Genomic DNA, 23,641 nt, shown 5'->3' with positions numbered 1-23,641 from the left:
TCTCTCTTCTAAAAGGCTCTCCAAAAGACATCTGAAATCTCCTAATGCTTCAAAGATCTTGGTGGGCAATCAAAAAGAGGTTTTTAAATTGTTAGCTCGAAGAAATCAAAATTAGCAATAGTCAAAGGATGAATCTAGCCCTTAAAATAAGGGTCTTGCCATCAATGGGTGGTCGAGATTTGGGACCATGCAAGCGTCCAGGATCAACCACCATCACAACTGAAGGACTTAGTGAAGTTACAATGTTGCTTAATGAGGGTAAGATGTTGTGGTGTGAATAGGGCCTTAAGGGGATGCCCTTTGAGTAGCCAATGGAAGGCTGATCAAGGAGTTTAGTTTAAGGGAGACCACACCTTTTAAGTAAAAGGTGTGAATAGTTTGCATGGCACCGTGACTTTTCTTGTAGAGACAACGTGCGAGGAAGAAGGAGGACATGGAAACGTTTGCAGACCGTTTGGGACCGCGAGGTAAGAGGGAAAACTCGTCAGCAAGCCAAGGTGCTCACTTTGATGTCGTTGTCTGGGGATATGTGTTTGAAACGTGAGTCAGGCAGACACCGGGCTTCTCGTTGTGAGAGGTGTGAGAGAGAACAAGGAAAACAGATACATATGGATTTGGTAGTCACCGTGGTATTCAATTAATCAATTCAATCTCTGAATATAATATAATCGTTAGCCAAGGCGGGCTGTTAGGAACACCAACACTTGGATCAATTGGTAAATAGGAGTTTAAGCTCCCTTTACAGATTAATCGGGCCGTTAATGGCATCGGGCTCAATAAAACGATTAATTAAGCTTCAGACTGATGACGTTGATGATAATTCTCTCTTTTCATTTTATCTGCTTCAACTACCTTGGATTCTGCAAGTTTCAATTCTCTTATTGCCTCAATTTTCATGCTCCTTGCTCTATTTGCTTGGACTACCTTAAGTACCGTTCTCAAGTTTTAACTTCCTCCTGCTCTTCAATTGATATTCGCTGCTACATTTGCTTCGCCTGCCTTGTGCTTTCCTCTTCCAACCTCATGCCATCTTCATGCAACAGCTTCGAGGTCTCTCCTTCTCAAGCACTTTACTCCCCTCTTCTCTAGTTTATGGCCAAGAGCGAGAGCCAAAGAGAGCTTTATGCTTTGCTTCCTTTGTTTTGCGAGCTGAGGACGAGAGCGAGAGAAAGAGAACCTTATGCTTCCTTCTTCTCCCCTTCAAGCTCCTGGATCCCCTTCTTTTCTTGCTCACCTTATCTTGCCGAGCTCCTCACCAAGCTTTGCTCCATCTTCTTTGCCAAGCCGACTCCCTTCGTTACCCTTCTTCCCTTGCCAATAGAGGACTTCGATGCCTTTCTTCCTCCCTTCTCTTCCTAACCAAAGACAAGAGAGAGAAAGCTTCCCTTTTTCATGTCGAGGACAAGCCAAGGACGAGAGAGAGAGAGAGAGAGAGAGAGAGAGAGAGAGAGATAGATTGCTTCACCTTCTCACCTCCAGCTCACAATTCTCTTCTTCTCCTTGCCCCTCCGTTATACCCTCTCGTTAATGCTCCTAACCGAGGACGAGAGAGAGGGAGAGAGGGTTGCCTTCAAAGCCCCTCCTTGCCGCACCTCTCTTATGACTTTCTTCTTCTTCTTCTTCTTCTTCTTTTTGCCCTCATTCAACTCCCTCCTATTAATAGCCGCCCCAAGCAATGATGGCGCCATCGTTGCTAGCGTCGTGGGAAGCAACATGATGATGTGGCAGGTGGGATTTTGACCAGCGCCAAATTCGCGACAAAACCAGGGCCAAAATGTTTCGCATAGGCGTGCTCGCCAACATCAGCTTCATCGCCGAGCTTGACCGAGCATCACACCTACCACTGCAATTACCTTTCTCTTCCCCTGCTCTCCATTCTCTACCTCAGCCACCATCGCCATTTTTTATTTTCCATTGGCTTCACACCCCTTTTTAATTTAGCAAGTGGGCGGCCTTTGGCTTACATTGGGCAGGCTTTGATGGGCTAATGGACACTTTATGGCTCACATGGGCGGCCACTTAAGGTGCAAGCAATGGTGATTGCATCAAGGGCATATTGTCCTGATTGAGAAGCCATGCAACTTCAGTTGGGCACCACATTTAGTATACACATCAGCCAAGCATTGCCTAGCAGCTCATTTTTCTCCAACAAGCCGTAGCCGTGTTGGCATTTTCCCGCAATCATTACATTCCAAGAGACGACATTCCGAACATGAGACTCCTCAAAGAAATTACTACTCATGCATTCCAAGACCTGGACGGAAGAAACTCCCAACTCGCACACCGACCGAGCCGACCAGACTGGTACAAAACCGACCCTCGGTTAATCTTTAACGGCCAATATCTTGGCAATCGTAACTCCAATCGTTGATCTCAAAAGACGGACACGCTCCACAAAGTGGCCACTTCAAGCCCATGCATTCATTTCAATTATGTCCCCTCAGTTGTAGTTTCCCAATCCGGTACGAATCTGCAATTGACTTAAACTTCAAACTGCCATAACTTCTTCACCGTAGCTCCAATTGACAAGCCATAAAGACAGGCCATCAGATCACTTCAAGCACTAGAGTTTTGGATCATAATATTTCATCTGTGCTCACTTCAAGTATACTCATTTTTGGCATCATTAAGGTATCTGTTGGCCCTTTTATGCCGCATCTGGCATACAGTAATCATTAAACTTGGCATGTTAACAAACCCTGATCACCGCTCACTAAATGTGTAGGCTTCAAAGAATCTTAGCTTGCATTTCTCTGCCCTTTTTATCTTCATGGAAATGGAGTTGCACGACATCCACCCCCTCTGAATCTGTACAGCCTCCGGTCTGTGTCAACAACACTTCAATCTACATCTGCTACAGGTACCTTAAGCTCTTTGCCATCATCAGACTCACGTAACTGGTAAACATATGAAAAATAATATAAGGCTTATACCCTATCATCATTGTTCTTCTTAGATGGTTTCATCGAAACACTCAAGCAAGCTCTCGAACAGCAGAAAACAACTCGAAGACTACAAAGCGTCAAATTTGACATATGAAGTCAAACTAACTCCGAATGGACCAGAACTGGATGAGTAGCACTAGCACTATGTAGCGGACAAATCCATAGCTTCAAAAGTGACTAACCAAATCGACATGACAAGTAGTCACAAAAATTGGTGATTTCAAAGTCGACGGGAGCACAAAGTGATTCCGACATGATCGAACTTTACCAAATTCATTTTAGGACTCGTTTTAGATGTATTAAAGATGTTTAGGTCATCAAATTATCAATTCTTGCAAAAAAAAGTGACTGTTATAAAGCATCTTGATTATTTACTTTTGTGCTTGATTGGCTTGAATTTAATCTCTTCACTTCAACTATCACTTGTACACATTTATTACATGCCACATGTCAAGTATGAGCCAAAATGATCAAGAAAAACTCTGAATTTGTCAAAAATGCACCAAAGTCTTTTCAATTCAATTTTTGAGTTAACTGTCACATTTTTTGATTCAAATCCCCCCATATCTCACACACAGACTCTACATCACACCTAGAACCAAGTTGCAACAAAAAATGTACAAATTGATGAAAAAGTTAATCGCGGTTATTTACTTTTTTGCCAAAATGGGTGCAATTTGCAACTTTGACATTATGGGACCAAAGAACATGATGTCCCAAGCCCACAAATCAAGTTTGAGCAAGTTTGGATCTTACAAAGTCAAGATCTCTTTATTCTATTGTTTCAGAGTCTAAAAGCTTAAATCTGGCACCATTTTCACCCAATGCACTCAAATGAGCCCACACTTCACTCAGAGTACCTAAATGCCATATGTTTCAAGCCTATGATGTCAAAAATGCAAAAAGTTGATCTGAAGAAAAATGGACATCATTTGCCAGGAATTCAGACTCAGGGCTTTTCAGAGCGGAATTTGCAAAATTTTCAAACTTTGACATTGTATTCACTTAACAGGAGCAATGCAAGCCGCTGAGAAGGCAAAGAAAAGGGTGTCCCAGAAAGATAAGCTGCAGGAGTTGCCACCGTACCAGTTAGATCCAAGCCCAGTGAAGACAGCAAAAGCAACCTACTTGTCTAAAGAACAGCTCAAAGAAAACAACACAACGGTTTTCACTGGCAGATTTAAGAGCAAAGAAGGACACCAGGTAGGATTGCAAATGCTACCTAAGGAGGTTTATGATGTAGCGGCAAAGCCAGACACCAAGGAAGCCAACAGAAGACTGGGGCTTCGATATTTCTATAACCAGGAACCATGCGGAGTGCATTTCCAGAAAGCATATGAATTGCTATCCACGATTAAAGAAGATGGATTGGCCCAAATCAAAGATCAACAGGGGCAAAAGATTGAAGTGGTGACCACTAAATAAATAGCGGCTGAGGCACTCAAGCTGCCAAGAGAAGGTATGACTATGCGGGCAAGAGATAGAAAGACAGCGGGTACTTTTACCAAAGATACTGTTGCTGTCACATTTTCTGATCTCATCAAAAGGCAAGTGGAGGAACCAACTCACCTCTATCATCAACATTTCCACTTCCTATCAAAGAGACCGCCATGATACACAACTCCAAACCATGCGATTGCGACTAATTTCACTCAAGTATAAAAGTTGACAACCATGCAAGCAATAGACCACGCACAGTATGTTCTTACAACACTGAAGGGCACAAAGAAAGAGGGAAAGATCACATATCTGGGCGCTCTAGAAGTGCTAACAAGGATAGCATATTGTGCTATTGGAATGGTTGACAATTTGCCGCCAGTTCCATATTAGAACACCTGGATCGAGTCAACTCAACCTTCTCCAAGGACCACCCGATCAACAAAGAGAGTATACAAATTAGATGAGGAATCTGCAAAAAGTTCCCTTGAAGCCTATAGCAGTGAAATCTCTGACAACGAAGAAACCAGGGCAAGGAGAGATGCAATGAAAAAGAAAGCAGTGGCAGCTCACCAAGAGGAGCCACAGCAAAAGAAGGTTAGAATTGAAAGAGAAAAGCAAACATACGAAAGGAGCCGCCAACAAGCTGTAGGTGAAGACCCCGAAAGATGGAGTCCAAGAGAGATAAAGGGATCAAGAACAAAGAACCCTGCAAAGAACGGTCCAAAGGATCCCAAAGATTTGCTTGAGTGGATGTATGCGGAAGCTGAAGCTTTAAAGATGAAGGAAGCTCTAGAAGCTCAAAGAAAAGCAATGGAAGAAGAGGCTGAGCAACAGAGACAAGCGAAAATTGCTAAACAAAGTGAGTCACATCATGACCATGAGGATATGTCTCCACGACCCTCTTCACCAACTACGGAACAAGAAGATCAGCCCATGCCGAGTCCTAGCCATTCACCAACGGATAAATCTAAGGAAGACGACACAGCAAAGTAAAAAGAGCATGAACAACACGAAGAAGAAGATTTTGAACAACCCAAGAAGGCAAAACAATTGCAGCAGGACCTTCCTCTACAATAGCTCAAGAAGCAGAAACAACCGAGGCATCCACAAAGCCTCGAGAAGTAGAAGAAGCTGAGGCATCCACAAAGCCTCAAGGAGGAGGAGTAGAACCACCTCCACGGCCACAAGCTGAAGCCACTGCACCAACAAAAGAGCCACAAACTGACACAACCCAAACTTCTAAACAACCCCAGGTAGAACCTGAAGACTAGGAAACCAATGATAAAGTCATCATGCAGGTAAATGAGTATGCAAGGCAAATGCAGTTGATGACAGACAAGATGAGAACAGCAGCACTTAGCCGCAATGCCAAGGCTTAAGAGCTAGAACTAGTCATTGATGCTCTACAAGGAGAGCTCGATGACAGAATGAACATCATGGTAGATCTTCAAAGTCGGATTAAAGAGCTGCAAAATGAAGCAGCAATACACCAGATTGCAAAGAAGAAACAACAGAAAGAGATGGAAGAGCTGGCAGAGTTCCTGACAAAGTTATCCGATGCATGCAAAAGCAAAGATCAATAACTGACAGAAGTAACCAGTGAACTTTGAACCACTACTATGTCAGTACAAAAGATCCAAGTGCAGCTCGATGTAGCTAATGCCTCTTTGCAGTACTCCGAGCAGCGGATCAATGATCATGCAGCATTTCTAAGACAGATAAGAGAAAACCTAGTTGTAGCCTCAATCAAGGGAATAGATAAAGTCTACAAGACTTTAGAAAAGAGAAACAAGGACCTTGAACTTGAGCTGAAGCTGGAACAAACGCAAAGACGAGACCTTGCATTGAAGAGAGTCAATCAGCTACTAAGAGAGGGACAAACAGAAACTCAGGATGAGGCAGGTACCTCTGAACAGCCGACCATCAACATACCATCGGTTTCTTTTGCTAATATGGAAACACAGCCGTAAGAAGGGCTAGCAAGAGAGTCATATTTTCAAGTACCAATCACTGAAGCCGAGCAAGTGCCATCCAACTTTCTAAAGCCGAGGAAGATGCACTGAAAGAATAGATTGTCCAAGAAGTAGATACTGAATGGAAAGCAGTAATGGATTGGGAGTTGAGAGTTCTCCACTCAGTAAATGTAACTCAGCTCACTCCCAACCAAATCAATGCTCAATGGCATCAGCAATCACTGCCCTACCCATTGATAATGGTCGAGCTACTGCAGGTTAAGGAATGACTTTACAAGGATATGCAGGTAGAAGGCTCAGATGATATCCACCCAAAATGGAGAAAAAACTGGTTGAACAAGAACTCCAAATACCTATTTCTGTTCACAAGAGCACCTGCAGTCCTACAAAAGGACCCTACATTCTGTCCAGTACCAAGGGTAAGGACATGGCAGGCACATGATGCACTGAAGAAGAAGATGCCAACATGGCTAAATTACCCATGACTATCAGCTCCAGAGCAGGGACCATTAACTGAAGAATACATGGTGAAACCCTAACGGACGCCATGACCTTCTTCAAGAGCCTCCCTGATCTCTCATGTCCAATGCTTTATAAGATATGCAGAATGTTGCTCACCTGCATTCAAACTTTTCACGAGCCTAAGCAAGCAGGAGCACCATGGATGTCTTTCCTCAAAAGCAACAAAGATCTATGCTATGATTTAAGTGGACACCCTTCAAAAGAAGTCCTCTACGTCTTCTACGCTCGATGTATGTTTCTGCATCTAGCAATATGTTGGCATTCGAAGAGGCATTCTATACAGGTTTCTTCACATGGCGAACAAAGATATTTGGGCCAATGATTAGCAACCTTACATCAAGGTTTGTTGGCTATTCAGCCATTGAACTTAAGAACAGAGTCACCATGCAGTTTTTGCAAGTCCCAGACAAAGAACAGACGAATCAAATATGAAAAAGCCCTCCATGCGCTTAAAGACCACCTCCCCCCCATCAACCCAAAGACTACTTCAGTCCATGAAGCTGTGTCAAGGAACGACACAGTCGAGGAGGGGGGGATGTTAGCAGCAAGCTAACTCGAATAACATTTTTCGGAGCTTTTATTGTAAAAACACTTATTATTTTGATAAATTGGGAATGTTGTAACTCCTACTTTCCAGATAAACAATGTAATTGATGAGCCGGGACTACAAGCTTCCAGATTGTATCAACCTATCTTTAGGTAGAGCTCCCAGATTATTAGTTTTGACCACAAAAACCTTGGCTAAGGTATAAAAGCCAATTTTTGTGAGTATTTTGTAAGTTTTTGGATAATAGGACACAGCGTGAGCTAACGGCGATCACTTCTCTCCTTCTCGCGCTTCACATTGCAGTGCCTTCTGTTGCGTTGCAATCGCATGTAAGAGCTCTACGCGTTGACGTAAGCATTTCATGGTAATCCGTAGCTTTTGGTGTCGCCAACCGTGGCCTAATTTCATCACATAAGTAGGAATTTAAGCTTAAAAATCATAAAATAAGTATAGGCGAGGTATTGGGGCATCATTGCTAAGCATTTAGATGCATTCTGGGTCAAAAACGACTAGTTCAAAAACTCACTGCTGTTAATAATCGCAATTTATGCACTTGACCTAAAGTGATATTTGAGATCATAAGCATGTTGCTTAGGTCTTATAAACATGTTCTAGAAGTTTCGTAACGTTTGGATGTCGTTTGATGTTGTAACGGTTATGATTTGTTTGCCGATTAGCTTTTGGTGATTTCAATCATTTGAGTGTAGCTTGAGTTAGATGCGAGTTGTTTGTTGTTTTTCAAGAGATTGACAACCTCTTGTAGCCTCTATGCACTAGTCAAATCAGCTTCGCCCCATGGATTGACAATTATATTTGTGGTTCTCGTTATGTCTACAATAAGATAGGAGTGAGGTTGTACAGCCGTCCCACAATTAGTTAGACAGAGAAAGTTTGTGGGTAGCGGTAAACTCATTAGAAATTCGGAAAATTCTTTTTTGTTGAAATATAGGATTGTCTTCATTATGCCCTATTTGAGAAAAGATTGTTTTGGTGATGTTTAAAGGGCTGTATGAAAGAATCTGTGCCCAGAATTAATAAAGGAACATTGTTTGTACATATAAAACAATGTGGTAGTATTTAAAAAACAAGAGGCCAAACGAGTGACTGCGATGTAGAAAGTGGGAGACTAGTATCCAAACGGATCTATATCTACGGACAGGTGGACCCGATTAGTCAGGTACTTTTCACAAGATTACTAGCTAGTTTAGAATAAGTCTCATATCATATTTAGGACTTATGAATGGTGGTTGCACCTCTTCAACATGGGGAAAAGGTGTTGTTTATAGATCCTAGGTATGTCAATGAGATTTTATCTTTATGACATAGGAATTAGCTTCCATTAAAATCCTTTGTTTTTTTGACCTAGCTTGTCGTATATGGCCCTTATAACCACGATCATGATGGATAGAGGACTTTCTCTCTTCTATTGCTCATATCCTTGCTTCATGGAATTGGATTAGGGTGTCATCAATGGAACTTGAGAATAAAGGAAGGCCATCTATCAAGTCACCCCAATCTTTCGGGTTGGGGACCTCACACTATCGATCGCCATCATACAATTCACCAACAATATTATCACTTGAGGTATGTTTTTTATGGTGTGTATCACAAATCATACTTGCAAAGTCCACTTACTTTATCTACATAATGACAAACACATAAATAAAATCATCAGAGGGAATATCCCCCCCCCCCCCCCCCCCCCCCCGGTCTCCCCCCCACGATACTTTTTATAACAGCTCTTGTGGCTGATAATCTCCTCTCAAACTCTCTTGGGTCTCAATTGCGACGGCCTTTGCAGCTAAATGAAGAGAGATAGAAGTGAATTACCAAAGATAGAAACTACGACATTGATTGCAGAGAGAGAGAGAGAGAGAGAGAGAGAGAGAGAGAGAGAGAGAGAGCATCTTGCCAAATTCACACCAATATGTATTTCTTTTAGTGTGGGGACACACATACTCTGTCCATGAAAGTGTACCTTAGGTTACAACTTTTGTCATTTACAAATCCAACTGGGGGAATACACGTGTGCATTACAAGCATCCTATGTAGAACTTTATTTGCAAAGCATACCAAATAAATGGGAGAAATTTAAGCAATCAATATTGAACCATGATAGCCTGAGGCATATGCAAGTATAGCTTTGCTTGCTAAATTAATGTGGAGCAGTAGAGTGATGTATATCAATCTTAGCAAGGAGGATTATTTTGGCGCCATAGCTATTTCTAGCTGATGACTAGCAAAAATGAAGAGCTGAGGTTTGGTGCCAATATAGTTGCTTATCGATGATTGGTTGTGTTGAATGTGACGGGGAGCTGCTTGCACAAGTTTGGATTCTCCCCTGCAAAGGTGATCCTGAGGTGATTGTATTGTTGTAGGGTTTAGCACTGGGTTTGGCAATAAAAGGAGTTATTGAGCATATTGATTACTAAGATGGAGCAACAAGAAGGAGGACATAGGGCAGGTTGGATGTAGATATGGAGGATTGGTGATAGCTTTGCTCTAGACTCTATGTTCCATTCCTCATTTCATGACAATTTGTGTTCCCACCAAAGTCATTCATCACCAATACATTCTTAGCCTTCTATCTTGGCACTTTCCGAAAACTTGAAGAAAACATCGTGAGGTGCATTCTTTGAGGATCAAAATGATCACTATATAAAAATGTATATAATTATCTTTTTGAAAAAGCTACTCATGATCGGTCCACCACCCAACCAACCCCATCACTATAGATCATGTTTTAAACACGTGCTAAAAAATCATTCACACTCAGAAATACATGGAAAGAGGGACCTCTCCGTCATTTTCAAAAGGGCATCCACAAATTGCTCAGTATGCAAGCAAACTCTTCACGGTTCATCTTGGTTGATTCCTTTAGGGAGCACTTGGTGAGAAGACCCAATTGAAAAGATAGACTAGGTGTTGGCCTACACACAATGGTGGCATTGTGGGTTGTGGATCATCTTGCTCCCAGATCTATAGAGCAAGAAAAAACCATCAGCAAAGTGTCCACATCCTCTAATTAAGCTCTACATCCCTCAAGCTACATCCTACCCTAGAGTCATTAATAGCATTTCATAGTTGTTGGTAAGTTCAATGAACCTAAAGCCGGTTGCTTTGCTCCCTCCACTTGTCAAGGTTTGTCGCTTGATTACAGTAGCCCAGCCATGGTACGCTACCCCTCACCTCAAACAACCTCAGTAGTCCATAGCCCCAGGGACCTGCTAGTGATTGCACCAAATCAGATCATCATTCCGCCTGGAAGAGATTCAAAATACAAGATGATTTGCACGTCCATATCAACAGGACTCGTGCAAGCCCGTGTGGTTCACACAAAGGCTATTGCCTCTAGGCTCCAAGACGCCGCCTAATCTACCTCCAGTGAATGCGTCTTTCTACAATGTGCTCCTCTTATTATCCATGATTTAAGGGACACATATAAGCTTTGCATGTTACCTTTACCTCCTCTCTCTCTCTCTCTCTCTCTCTCTCTCTCTCTCTCTCTCTCTCTCTCTCTCTCTCTCTCTCTCTCTCTCTCTCTCTCTCTCTCTCTCTCTCTCTCTCTCTCTCTCTCTCTCTCTCAATGGACCACTATCTCATTCAACTAATGGGATGTTTTTTTCCAAAACTAGGACAAACTAACTTTAGCCAATGTTTTTTTTTCAGACTCTCCTTTTTCATTAGCAAAAGGGGGAGGCATCATTAAGGCCTCAGCCCTTTGGAGCAGGCATAAAATTAAAATTAAAGACAAAGACGAAAACTCTCTCCCCCCTACACTGGAGGACCAATTACGCATTGGTGAAAAAAGTAGGGAGTATCGACTGGATTTTATTCATGAAATAGGTAGAATCTTGGGGTATTCTCTCTGTTTCTCTTTCTACTCACCAAGATAAGTTTGTTGTAAAGGGCACAAGCATGCATCCCCTCATGCAAGTGGCATCTCATGTGGCAGGTTGAACTGGCGGTAGGTTTGTGGCACTATAGTGTATTAAAGCTTGACCTTCGTTATGGATTGAATGAAAGATGGAGATTGTTGATTCATGAAAGTGATAATGCCAATATGTTAAAGCTTCAATTCTACTTAGGGTTCATTTTTTAAGGTTGCAGAGCTCTATAAGGCCACTTTTGACCTTCAAGAGAAGTGGCAAGACTTTGAGGATTTGCTTATGAAGAGCTATTTTGACCAAAGACAATGTTGCCTTTGAAGGGAACTTTTTTTTACAAATATTTAGCTACATATACATGTATATTATGAGCACTAAGTATAATACCATGATTTTCTTCTCACAACCGAAAATTGGAGACAAAATTTCCAAGGTGACTTGATACATTTTTAATGTTGAACTTGGCTCTAAAAAACAAGTGTAGAATTGGAAATTTTGTATCTTGAAGGGCACAAAAAATGTATTAATCATTTGAAGGGAATTTTTTAAAAAGTGTCATTCATTTTGTCCAAAGGAGCTAGCTTGGTTGGTTGAGCACTCGTCTGCCATGATCCAAATCATGGCTTCAAGTGCAACCTGGCAACCTTGCTGCTAGCGTTAAAGGACTCTAATTGTATCATGCGAGCGAGAATGCTCCCCAAAAAAAGTTCAAAGTTCAAGGAGTCTCATTGTATCATGCGAGCGAGAATGCTTGTGCTCCCAAAAAAAGTGATAAAATCACAAGGCCTGCCCCTTAGGTGAGTTAATATGCAAAGTGAAGCAAAGAAAGAGATCCGCTTCTATGTTTACTCTCTCTATATACATGTCTACACACACACACACACATTTGCTTAAACAAATTAATCCTTTTTTTTTGGGGGGGGGGGGGGGGGGAGACTTAACCCTACAAAGTGAGACTAAAAATTTTGTTAGACTATGGAGCCAAATGGTAGGTGTTAATTGAGTCAACGTTAGTTAACAGAAGCTGCTAAAGACCAAAGACGTACGGATGCACATCGAAGATCAAAGTGAAGAAGCAGTAAAGATTAGAGTTACACATTTTCCACGTTTTCCCAAAATGGTCACGTATTGTAAATTCCCGCTTTATTTCAAGCCATTGTAATATTTTAATGTGTTACGGGCTCAAAGGGAGTTCCAAGATGTAAAGAATAGGCTAATTACTGTGCCTAGGTTGCAGATTCACTAAGTGGTGGAGCCCTAAAGGCCTTGGGCGCCCGGACATTGCATATTTTTTACCTAGGTATATAAGGCAGTGTGTAAAAGAAATTAGGGTTCTCAAGCTCATTTGTTGAGAGCACTCTTTGGTGAGAGCTCGTGAGGTGTGTGGCTATGGAGTCCTTGAGCTTCTCCTTGCTCATGAGACTTGATTAACACTAATCAATGATTCATTCTCTTTCACTATGCCTCTCTCATGTTTTTTATCATTGCCTATGATGCTTAGATTTGCTAGATCTTAACTAATTAGTGGTTAATCCCTCTCTAATCTTGTGTGATTGCCCTCTTTTTCTTGAGTGTGGTGCTCGATAGATCTATGTGTGTGTGCTTGCGATTAGTATGTTGCATGATAGGATTAGTGTTGTGTGCATCTTGCAATCGTAGTGTGTGTGATTGGATTGATTGGAGGTGAAGAGAAGTGGATATGGAGATTGCCCTTCATTGCGACTTAGCTCCTCCATAGGCCGAGAAGCTCACCTCGTAGAGTTAACCATTTGTGTTGCCACGATTAGCTCACTAACCGTGTGAGTGTTTCCGTGCCCTAGCCGAGTAGCTCATCCCTCCGTATTGACAATTTTGTTGGTCATTGGAGCTATTGCATCGATGGGACCCCCAACATTTGGCGCCGTTGCCGGGGACGATGGCTTACGCTAGTGTAATTGTGGCATAATCGAATGTGTTCCCTCACTAATTTCACTTGTGTGTTTATGTTTTTGTGGATTTTGAATGTGTGTGCATGAAATATTGTATTCATAATTCTCTAATGTGTTACCCTATCTTGCCAATTGTGTGTTTACACACTCTAATTTCACACTAACCCCTTGCTAATTTGACTATTTTTTGCTAACTTACTAATGTGCTATGAAGGATTGGAGCATTCGACCATTCATTTGATCTTCAATAGAAAGGTAATTAAGGGGGTATTCTCAACCTCTCTAGAATCTAAGGATGTGTAGAATTGTGTAGATATCCCACCATGAAGCAATGTAATGTTCATGCAATGTAATGCTATGCTATGTTGATGTTATGGATTGAAAATTTTGCGATTATTCATTTTCACGCCATCGTAATGCTGAGATTTTTAAGATTTGGTGGCATATGATTTGACAAGTGTCAATTGCTAATTGGTAATTGTGGATTGCTAATTGGGTGCCTAATTGAGTTAATTGCATGTTTGGATGGTCAATTTTAAGTGTGTATACATTAAAATCAAGTGTGTGTGCATTCTAATTGAGTTTGTGTATGCCTAATTTTAATGCTGAAATTTTTAAGATTTGGTGGCATATGATTTGGCAAGTTTCAATTGCTAATTGGTGATTGTGGATTGCTAATTGGGTGCCTAATTGAGTTAATTGCATGTTTGGATGGTCAATTTTAAGTGTCCGTACATTAAAATCAAGTGTGTGTGCATTCTAATTGAGTGTGTGTGGATTCTAATTGAGTGTGTGTATGCCTAATTTTAAGTGTGTGTGCACTATTTTGCCCATGTTTGAACACTTAGAAATCAATGTGTACATTATGATTTTTCAATTGTGATGATTGATGTGCGTTGTGCTCATGCCCAACTAATGATTTGTGAAGTCACATTGCAAATCCTACCAGTTTAACCCTTTTGTGTGCGCACCTAAAGATTGGTAAAAACTGCCAATCTTTTAGTGTGTGTGTACCTAAAAAGTGTGTAATTTGCATGGTTAATTCAATGTTTTGATTACATAATTGATGTGTGTAATGATTAAATGCTGCGTTTTTGTGCTCAAAAGAGAGATTTACACACTCTAATTGCGTCAATTTTTTACCTAATTTTGTCGGTAATTTTGCCAGTTTAATTGCCTAGTTTTGATTTTATGATAAAATTGTTGGCAATTGAATTGATGTGATTTATGCAATTTTATTTGGTTGCACTATTCCCCAATGTGTGGAGAATTTAGAGAAATTTTTTGGGTATTTTTCGGATAATTTTTGTAATTTTTTGGTAAATTTTGCTAATTTTTGTATTTATTTTTTATTAATTCCGTGAAAATTTAAAATTTACGATCTTTACTAGCTATTTTGTGTGTGCGTATTTACGGCATCATTTTGTTTGCATTCGTGTCCTCTGTGGTCGAGTTTTGAACGTTTTATTATTTTTGAGGGCCAGGTGGATAATTTTGTTGAAATTGGCGTTTTAGGAAAAATCTACTATTTTCGGTGTGCTTTTGCGTGTCGTGAATGCTCGATTGTGAATGACGATGATTTTCTAAGGTTCCTACAATTTTCTTGTAATTTTTTTGGATTTTTTTGGATTTTTTGGTGATTTCCGGCCTATTTTTGCATTTCTAGACGATTGGAAATTAAAAAATTAAAATTTTTGATAAAGAGCCGGGTTCGACTTTGATTTCGTGCCTTGCGGTGCATAAAACTCCTCCTCGGATAGACCTTCACGGCTCTTGGGACAGTTTCCTACGACGTTAAAAAAGTCTTCCTCTTTCTGTCACCTGCGCTCATTCCGCGTGAACACCCCTCACCCTCTCTCTCTTCTCTAACTTTCCCTCCTCCAGTGTTAGAAAAAAACCGGGGTAGAGTGTATTTTAACCGGCTGAAATCCTAAAATCCCGGTTAGATTTTGAGCTTGCCTTGAAGAAAATTGGACGATTTCCACATGTTTAGTGTAATTACCGGCAAAAGCTTCAAATTTTGACCTAAAAACCGGGTACCCCTACGCAGGAACCCTCTCTCTCTCTCTCTCCTCCCTCTTTTTCTCTCTCTTTCCCTACTCTCTATTTCTCTCTCTTAAACTTATTCTCTCTCTCTCTCTCTCTTAAACTTATTCTCTCTCTCTCACTAACTCTCTCTCTCTCTGTCTCTCTCGCTACAAGCCAAAGCGCCAAGCCAGACCGTCTCTTTCTCGCTTCTCTCTCGCGCTGTCAGCCCTGGTTCAGCCCTGGTTCAGCGGCCCTGAGCCCACGCGCTGGAGGCACACGTTGTCCCGCCAACACCGATGCTGCTCATGCGTGCGTTGACCCGTCGATTCCGCTATCCCGCCTCTGCCAATATGCCAGCCCAACATCCGTCAGGTTAGCCTAGGTTAGTGAGCCTTAGTTAGTTAGTTAGCCTAGGTTAGTTAGGTTAGTAAAAATCCATTTGAAAAAATAATAATAATAATTTAAAAAAATCACAAGAATCAAGTAAAAATTCACAAAAAGATAAAAAGAAAAAACTCATAAAAATAAAAAATAAAAAAGAGAATAAAAATCATTAAAAATTCACAAAATCAATAAAAATCACAAAAAATAAAAACCTCTTAGAAAATTCATTATATATACACACACACACACACACACATATATATATATATATAATTCACAAAACAATTTAGGAAAATTAGAAAAACTCACAAAAAATCCAAAAATTCACAAATAAATCACAAAAAATAAAAAACACTCACAGATTTCAAAAAGTCACGAAAAAGTCATTAAAAAAATCAAAAATTGATTGGAAAAAAACCCAATAAACCATAAAAATCATAAAATCTTCAAAAAATTACAGAAAATTTACAAAATTATGAAAAAAATGTAAAAATCAAAACTTTTCCAAAAAAATCGTAAAAAATCAAAAGATAAAAATTTTAGAAAATTCAAAATTTCACTAAAAATTTAGAAAAATAGAAAGAATCTGGTCAAAAGTACCAAAAAAAAGCCGAAAAAAACCCAGAAAAGCAAAAAAAAAAAATCACACGCCGAACAAACAGCACAAGGAACAAATCAAAAGCGAGAAAGAGCCAGCAACAGTCCGAAAAAAAGGCAGAATTAGCAAAAAAGCATCGTCAGAGAGTCACACCGAGCAAACCGTGCACAAGCAAATGAGATCAGTTAATGAGAAAACAGTCAACTCGAAACCGTGAGCAATCAAGCCGAAAATTGACCAATCGCGGAGTTAATCAACTCTTGCGAGTTTGAAGAGCACTCAACTACAAAAACGCTTTGACTAAAGCAGTTTAATCAAACCGAGCAGGAGAAATTCTGCTAATCAACACCTAGCATCTGCTAGGGGACAATTTTTTCAGATTGAGCCAACATGGACTCATCTGGAGCTGAGAATTCAAGTACAACAAAGCAAGTTAGTCGCAGTGGCAACACATGTACAACTGCAACAGAGCTGATTTTACAGCTATATGGCTACAATAGAGACAAACTAGTCTTATATGCATATTCAGAAGGCCATAGATACTTGATGAGCAGTAAAAGCAGCACAAGAGCCAAGATCCTATTGATCTGAGTAAAGCCAGATTTAGAGAACTCCCAGATGTTCACAGACTTCAGTGGAACCAGGTATTGCAAGCTTAAAGATGAAGTGCAAATAGAAGTTAAAAAGTCAACCAAAGTGTAAATCCAAAAAACTGCACAAGCCCGCAAAGCATCCGTTTAGTGCATATGCAATCAGGATCATTGTACATGGATTACAGTGGTCAGATCTATAATCGAGAACCAGAATTACAAGATCCAACAGATCAACCAATTAAAGCCAATCTAATTGGAGAACCAAGCCAAAGACGGTACCAAGGTCAAGATGGAGCAAACTACAGCTTGATGCTCAATGTTTTAAAAGAAGATGCCGACAATTTGGCAAGCACAAAAACAGAAGCTCCTCAGGTAGAGCTTGACATGACAGAACCAAATGATACCACCAGTCATGGTGTATTGCTCAGATTGTGGACAAAAAGGTGGACATTTTTCTGAAGATTGTTCAAAAAATCCTGACAACAGGGATACATCAACTACCAAGCAAGGTACAGAGAAAATTGGAAATGCAAATCTCGATGTAAGTGCATTTAACTCGTCACTTTTAATGCAATCAGATGATTCTACATTACTATTAGAAGCACCAGTAAAAACACTACAAATTCAAAATCAGCATAAAGATGTACAGGCACCTGAAAAGCCTAAAATTGATTCTTTAAACAACAAATTCTTGCATGAATTTGGTCAAGGTGTCGAGATATCACCGAATGTTGAAAAGACTGTTAGGTTTGCAAATGATTTTTCATCCACTACCACAAGTGTGCAATCATTCATGAGTCCAAGGGACACATCAAACAGAATGATGTTAGCTTTGTATGGTACGCATCATTCATATGCACACTATGTAGACCAAAAAGAGAAACTGTACAAAAAAGATCAACCTGTGTTTGAACGGCCCACATACCAGCTCATAGAAGTGCGTCCAGTGATAGATAAAAATGGATGGTTCATTTTAGAGGAAAAAACCTATTATAGCCCATCCTCTCTTGAGCTGAAGAATATTACCCAGATGAACCCAGAAACTTGTTCAGAGCCAAACACTCCTCCATCGACAACCAAACTTCAATGTTGTGACCGAACGAACATATACTTTGACCAAAACAATCGTAGATATAGACGAGAGTCTAGCATCTATGATGCCTTTGATCCAGTTTGGATTAAGGACAGAAAGTCAACACATGAATACAAACACATGAGATGGATAGCATCACAATGGAGCTTAAAAGAACATGAGTACTATGGAGGTAACAGACAGATATGGGTACCAAAACCGAAGGTTAGGGCATATGAAGTAGCTTCAAGTCCCTCCCAAGAAAGAAGGCCCACAAGGTATCAACCTCGACAATGTCCTAGGATACCGAAGCAGCAAGTATACAACAAAGCAACATTGAAAGATGGTAAAGTCAATCACAACTCTCAAGAGGATACAGAAAAAAGACGGATCTCAAAGAATGTTCCTCTCAGACAAGGATTCTACACAGGATATACAAAGATTTGGCTACCAGTCAACCACAAGCCAACTGCAACTACACCAGACCTACATGAATTTCTCAAGAATTCAACAGGACCTAGAGCAAAGCAAATTCAACAGAGGAGATACAAAGGTTATCAAGAGATGTGGATTCCTGAGTCTTCCAATGCTCTTAGTCAAAAGTCAAATGCCAACGATCAACAGAGGCCTACAACAACATCAAAGACTCCTATCAACATGCCTAATTGGAGAATCAAACAGATAATGGAGTCTTCACATTCAAAGAAGGACAACCCAACCAATGCGAATGCAAATTCAAAGAAAATAAAATAGGTATGGCAAAAGAAACCTTCAATGCCAACTTGGTCCTTCACTAATCCTCTTTTTGAGGATTCAAGCTTACTTTTACCCGAAGAAATGTTTGTAGTAAGCACAAGAATGTAAAAAGTCAAGTCCTCAGGGTGCAAAAAACACTATGTGGCATAGTCAGAGTCGTGCTGCTGAGCCATAAAATGAGCAAAGCATTAGTCCAAAGCTTCAAGTCATATAATACTCTATGCTAAGAGTCGTAGTTATTAGGCTTACGCTCAGGCTGGAAGAGTTGAGCATATCTAAAGTCATGTCGCTCATGCTGGATGAGATGAGCATAAGAGTCGAAGTCTATTAACTTACAAATGGTGGAGTGTCATAGAGTCCAACACTCACGCACAGTGCACAGTAAGATGAGAGCACATATCCTCGTCAACGAAAACCATTCTTAAAGGGGTGCTAGCTTGCAAAGCAATGTCATATGCTTTTATAGCTACACTATCTTTCTGAATAACCCCTCAAAATCTTTCTTGCACAGCATATTGTTTCCCATGCATTTCTGTGTATGCATAAATAGGATGTCCCATCATTGGACATATGCATTAGACACTCTTTTTTGCTTCCACCTATGCACCTTGAGTGGACTACAACAGGCAAAACCAATGTTCCATCATTCTACCCTCTCATATTTGCTACCTTTTAATTCCATATCTATCAGCAAATAATCCCTTGAGTACTTTATTACTATTTTCCATGCTAATAAGCACTCCAATAATGTGTGTATCCCAAAGGCACTTCTTTCCCACTGGGTTTTTTCCCTTTGGTCGTCCAGGTATTAGACCCTAATTTAGAACCTCATCATTTTACTTCTCGTGTACATAATTTTCATCAATAAATAACAGCCTCATCATTATGCTATTACAAAGGACAAATGCAACATCATCTCTCACATCAAACATATTCGGACCAATGAAGATGTTGCAACAAAGTGAGCCTCATCAACAAATTCAATGACCAATGAAGACAATTAGCCCATCAACAACCAATCAAAAACCTTCTACAGCCTCCATGGACATTTTTCAACAGTGCCCGAGGACGGGCACTAAAATCGGAAGGGGGCAATGTTAACTGAGTCAACGTCAGTTAACAGAAGCTGCTAAAGACCAAAGACGTACGGATGCACATCGAAGATCAAAGTGAAGAAGCAATAGAGATTGGAGTTACACATTTTCCACGTTTTCGCAAAATGGTCACGTATTGTAAATTCCCGCTTTATTTCAAGCCATTGTAATATTTTAATGTGTTACGGGCTCAATGGGAGTTCCAAGCTATAAAGAATAGGCCAATTACTGTGTCTAGGTTGCAGATTCACTAAGTGGTGGAGCCCTAAAGGCCTTGGGCGCCCGGACATTGCATATTTTTTACCTAGGTATATAAAGCAGTGTGTAAAAGAAATTAGGGTTCTCAAGCTCATTTGTTGAGAGCACTCTTTGGTGAGAGCTCTTGAGGTGCGTGGCTATGGAGTCCTTGAGCTTCTCCTTGGTCATGAGAGTTGATTATTAACACTATTCATTCTCTTTTACTATGCCTCTCTCATGCTTCTTATGATTGCCTATGATGCTTAGATTTGCTAGATCTTAACTAATTAGTAGCTAATCCCTCTCTAATCTTGTGTGGTTGCCCTCTTTTGCTTGTGTGTGCATGTAGGTTTGATTGGAGTGTGGTGCTCAATAGATCTATGTGTGTGTGCTTGCGATTAGTATGTTGCATGATAGGATTAGTGTTGTGTGCATCTTGCAATCGTAGTGTGTGTGATTGGGTTGATTGGAGGTGAAGAGAAGTGGATATGGAGATTGCCCTTCATTGCGGCTTAGCTCCTCCATAGGCCAAGAAGCTCACCTCGTAGAGTTAACCATTTGTGTTGCCACGATTAGCTCACTAACTGTGTGAGTGTTTCCATGCCCTAGCTGGGTAGCTCATCCCTCCGTATTGACAATTTTGTTGGTCATTGGAGCTATTGCATCGGTGGGACCCCCAACAGTAGACTAGAATAAAATCATCATAGTTTGAAAAACACACACACACACATAGATAGATAGATATATATATATATATACACACACACACACACACACCCAACCAATGAACATTCCCAATCTATCGGAGGGCTTGTCCTCCATGTCAAACGCATTTGCGGATAGCCATTTGAGCAAGTCCACTAATTTCTTTAGCAATAGTCTCTTTGACCATATCCCAATGTGAGTTTGATATGCATCCCCTACAATGCCTATTGTCAATGGCACATGAAGGGCCTCTCACCCATCCAACATGCAACCCAATCTATTTGTGCAAGTTGCTCGCACAAGGGCCTTCTACGCAAACCGCTATGAGGCTAAGCTCTTGGTTAGAGCATCTGATGGGTTTTCATTCGTGTGAACTTTGACTAACTCAATGTGTTAGCTAGCAAAAATATCTTGTACCAAATGATACCTGACCTCTATGTGTTTTGACTTGGAATGAAACACGGGGTTCTTTGCTAGCACAATCGCACTCTGACTGCCACAATGTAGCACTAGAGTCTGGTGTATACCAAAATATCCCACTAGACGAGATAACCACACAGCTTCCTTACTGGAACTAGAAATTGCAACATACTCTGTCTTAGTGGGAAGACAAAGTGCAATGCTGGATACATGATCTCCAAGAAATTATCGCTCTAGCAAACAAGAAAACGTAGCCGGATGTGGATTTCCTAGTGTCCACACAACTTGCATAATCCGAATCAGTGTATCCAAACAGGGATGCATCACTATTCCCAAAGGGTAAGTACTCGTTAGTTGAGCCCTTGACATATCTCAAGGTACTTCACTGCTTCCCAATGCTTTCTGTTTGGATTTTCCATAAACCTGTTGACCACTCCCATTGCATATGCAATGTCTAGCCGTGTGCTAACCATGGCGAACATGAGATTTCCAACTGCCATCTCTGCCTTTTCAACATCCGATTTGGGACAATCATGCTTGATAAGTTTTTCATATAATCAACAGGGTACTCAAATACTTTTCCTCCCTACCATATTAAAACGTTGCAAGACCTTGTGAATATACTCTTCTATGAAAGTTCAAAGTATACCACGTTTGTGATCTCTCTTGATATGCATACCAAGAAAGTGATGTGCATTGCCCAAATCTTTCATAGCAAACTGCTTGCTAAAGGCATCCTTGAGAAGTGCAATCTAATCTTTTGATTTTTCGGCTATGAGCATACCATCAACTAACAAAATCAAAATGATGAGGGAACCATCGTTCAACCTCTTTGTGTACAAGCAGTGATCCTCTTGGCTCTGTATGTAACCCTGGGACTTATCAAACTTGATGTACCATTGCCGTGAGCCTTGCTTTAATCCATACAAAGCTTTCTTGAGTCTACACACTAGTTCTGCCCTTGTTGGCTTCTCATGCTTTATCGCAAAACCTTATGGTTGTATCATGTAAACATCCTCTTCAAGATCCCCATGAAGAAACACTATCTTCACATTAATTTGGACCAATTCCAAGTCCTCGATGGCTACTAGAACAAGCACAAGACGCAATGTAGTCATCTTGACCATGGAGAAAAGATTTCATCAAAATCCACGCCCTTCATTTTCTTGAACCCTTTAGCAACCAATATTGCCTTATACTTAGGCTTGGGATCATCTATGATATAGTTCTCCTTGTACACCCATTTTCATGGCAATGCCTATTCACTTGTAGGTAACTCTATCAATTCCCAAGTTTTGTTGGCTAAACTTGAGTTATACTCAAATTGCATAGCCTCTTCCCACTTCACGCTATCATCCATTTGAATGGCCTCTTTGTAGCAAGTGGGTTCACCGCAATCAGTGACTAGCAAGTAGTCCAATCCTAGCTCTGAGGATGTAGGCGATGTTGAGAGGATGTTGCAGGTCTTGCTACAAGGGTTGATGTTGTTAAAGTTGTTTTTCCTACGGCAAAATAAGCTCATTGGGATGTAAAGATGTGCAGGCTCATTCATTGATTGCATTGTCTGTGAAGCGCACTATTACTCCTCACATTCCTTCAGCGAAATTTGCAAAACAAACTTGGGATATTCTAAGTGGTCTTTATGCAAGTCGCAACAATGAGGCAAAAATTGCATTGATGCGTAAAGAGCTAGAGTCGAAGATTATGCATGAGGAAGATGATATAGACACTTTCCTTGCTGGTGTCAAGGATATCAATGAGCAACTTATTGTGAAGTCATTTTAGACAATTCCCTTGTGCACTGTTCTTGATGCCTTGCCAGATTCTTACCAGACTTTTGCTGGTACTTGGAGACTTATGACCCAAGGAAATCCTGAAGTTGTCAAGTTTGATGCATTGTGCACATTGCTGTTGCAAGAGTCGCTTTCCAAAAAAAAAAGGATTAGACAGTGTGCAATTGAACATGCCTTTATTGGTGCTCAAAGAAAAGGTGGTAACAGCAATGTAGCCACTTCTTATGGTTCTTGTGCGAGTGAAAAATCACATGTTCCTAATGCTTCTGTTGGCAGCAATTCGTCTGGAAATTCGGGTGATAAGAGGCAAAAGAAGATGCGTTGCCATTATTGTAGAGCTAATGATCACTTGATCAAGTAGTGTCCTAAGTTGAAGGCCAAAGAGGATAAGAAAAAAGAGTTTGGTCCCACTACAAATACAGCTATTGTTGAGTCTCCTGAGAAAGGAGACTCTGTTGCTAATATTGATGCAGAATGGGCTTTTAGTGCAGAGTACACTTATAATCCTGTTGTTCATGATGCATGCATGTCAGTTGCTACAGATTCACATGTGTGGTATTTTGACAGTGGTGCTATAAAACACGTTACCTCACATCGTGATTTATTTACCTCGCTTGAGTCTGTCCCTCATGGGAATTTAGTTACTTGTGCCAACAATGCCTCTTATCCGGTTTAGGGCGTTGGAAAGATTGTGCTTACTACTGCAAATGGCAGTTCTT

This window comes from Adiantum capillus-veneris, chromosome 2 (assembly GCF_014529385.1).
Source record: "Adiantum capillus-veneris isolate H3 chromosome 2, ASM1452938v2, whole genome shotgun sequence".
Classification (NCBI taxonomy): domain Eukaryota; kingdom Viridiplantae; phylum Streptophyta; class Polypodiopsida; order Polypodiales; family Pteridaceae; genus Adiantum; species Adiantum capillus-veneris.
Note: the sequence above shows the minus strand (reverse complement) of the source record.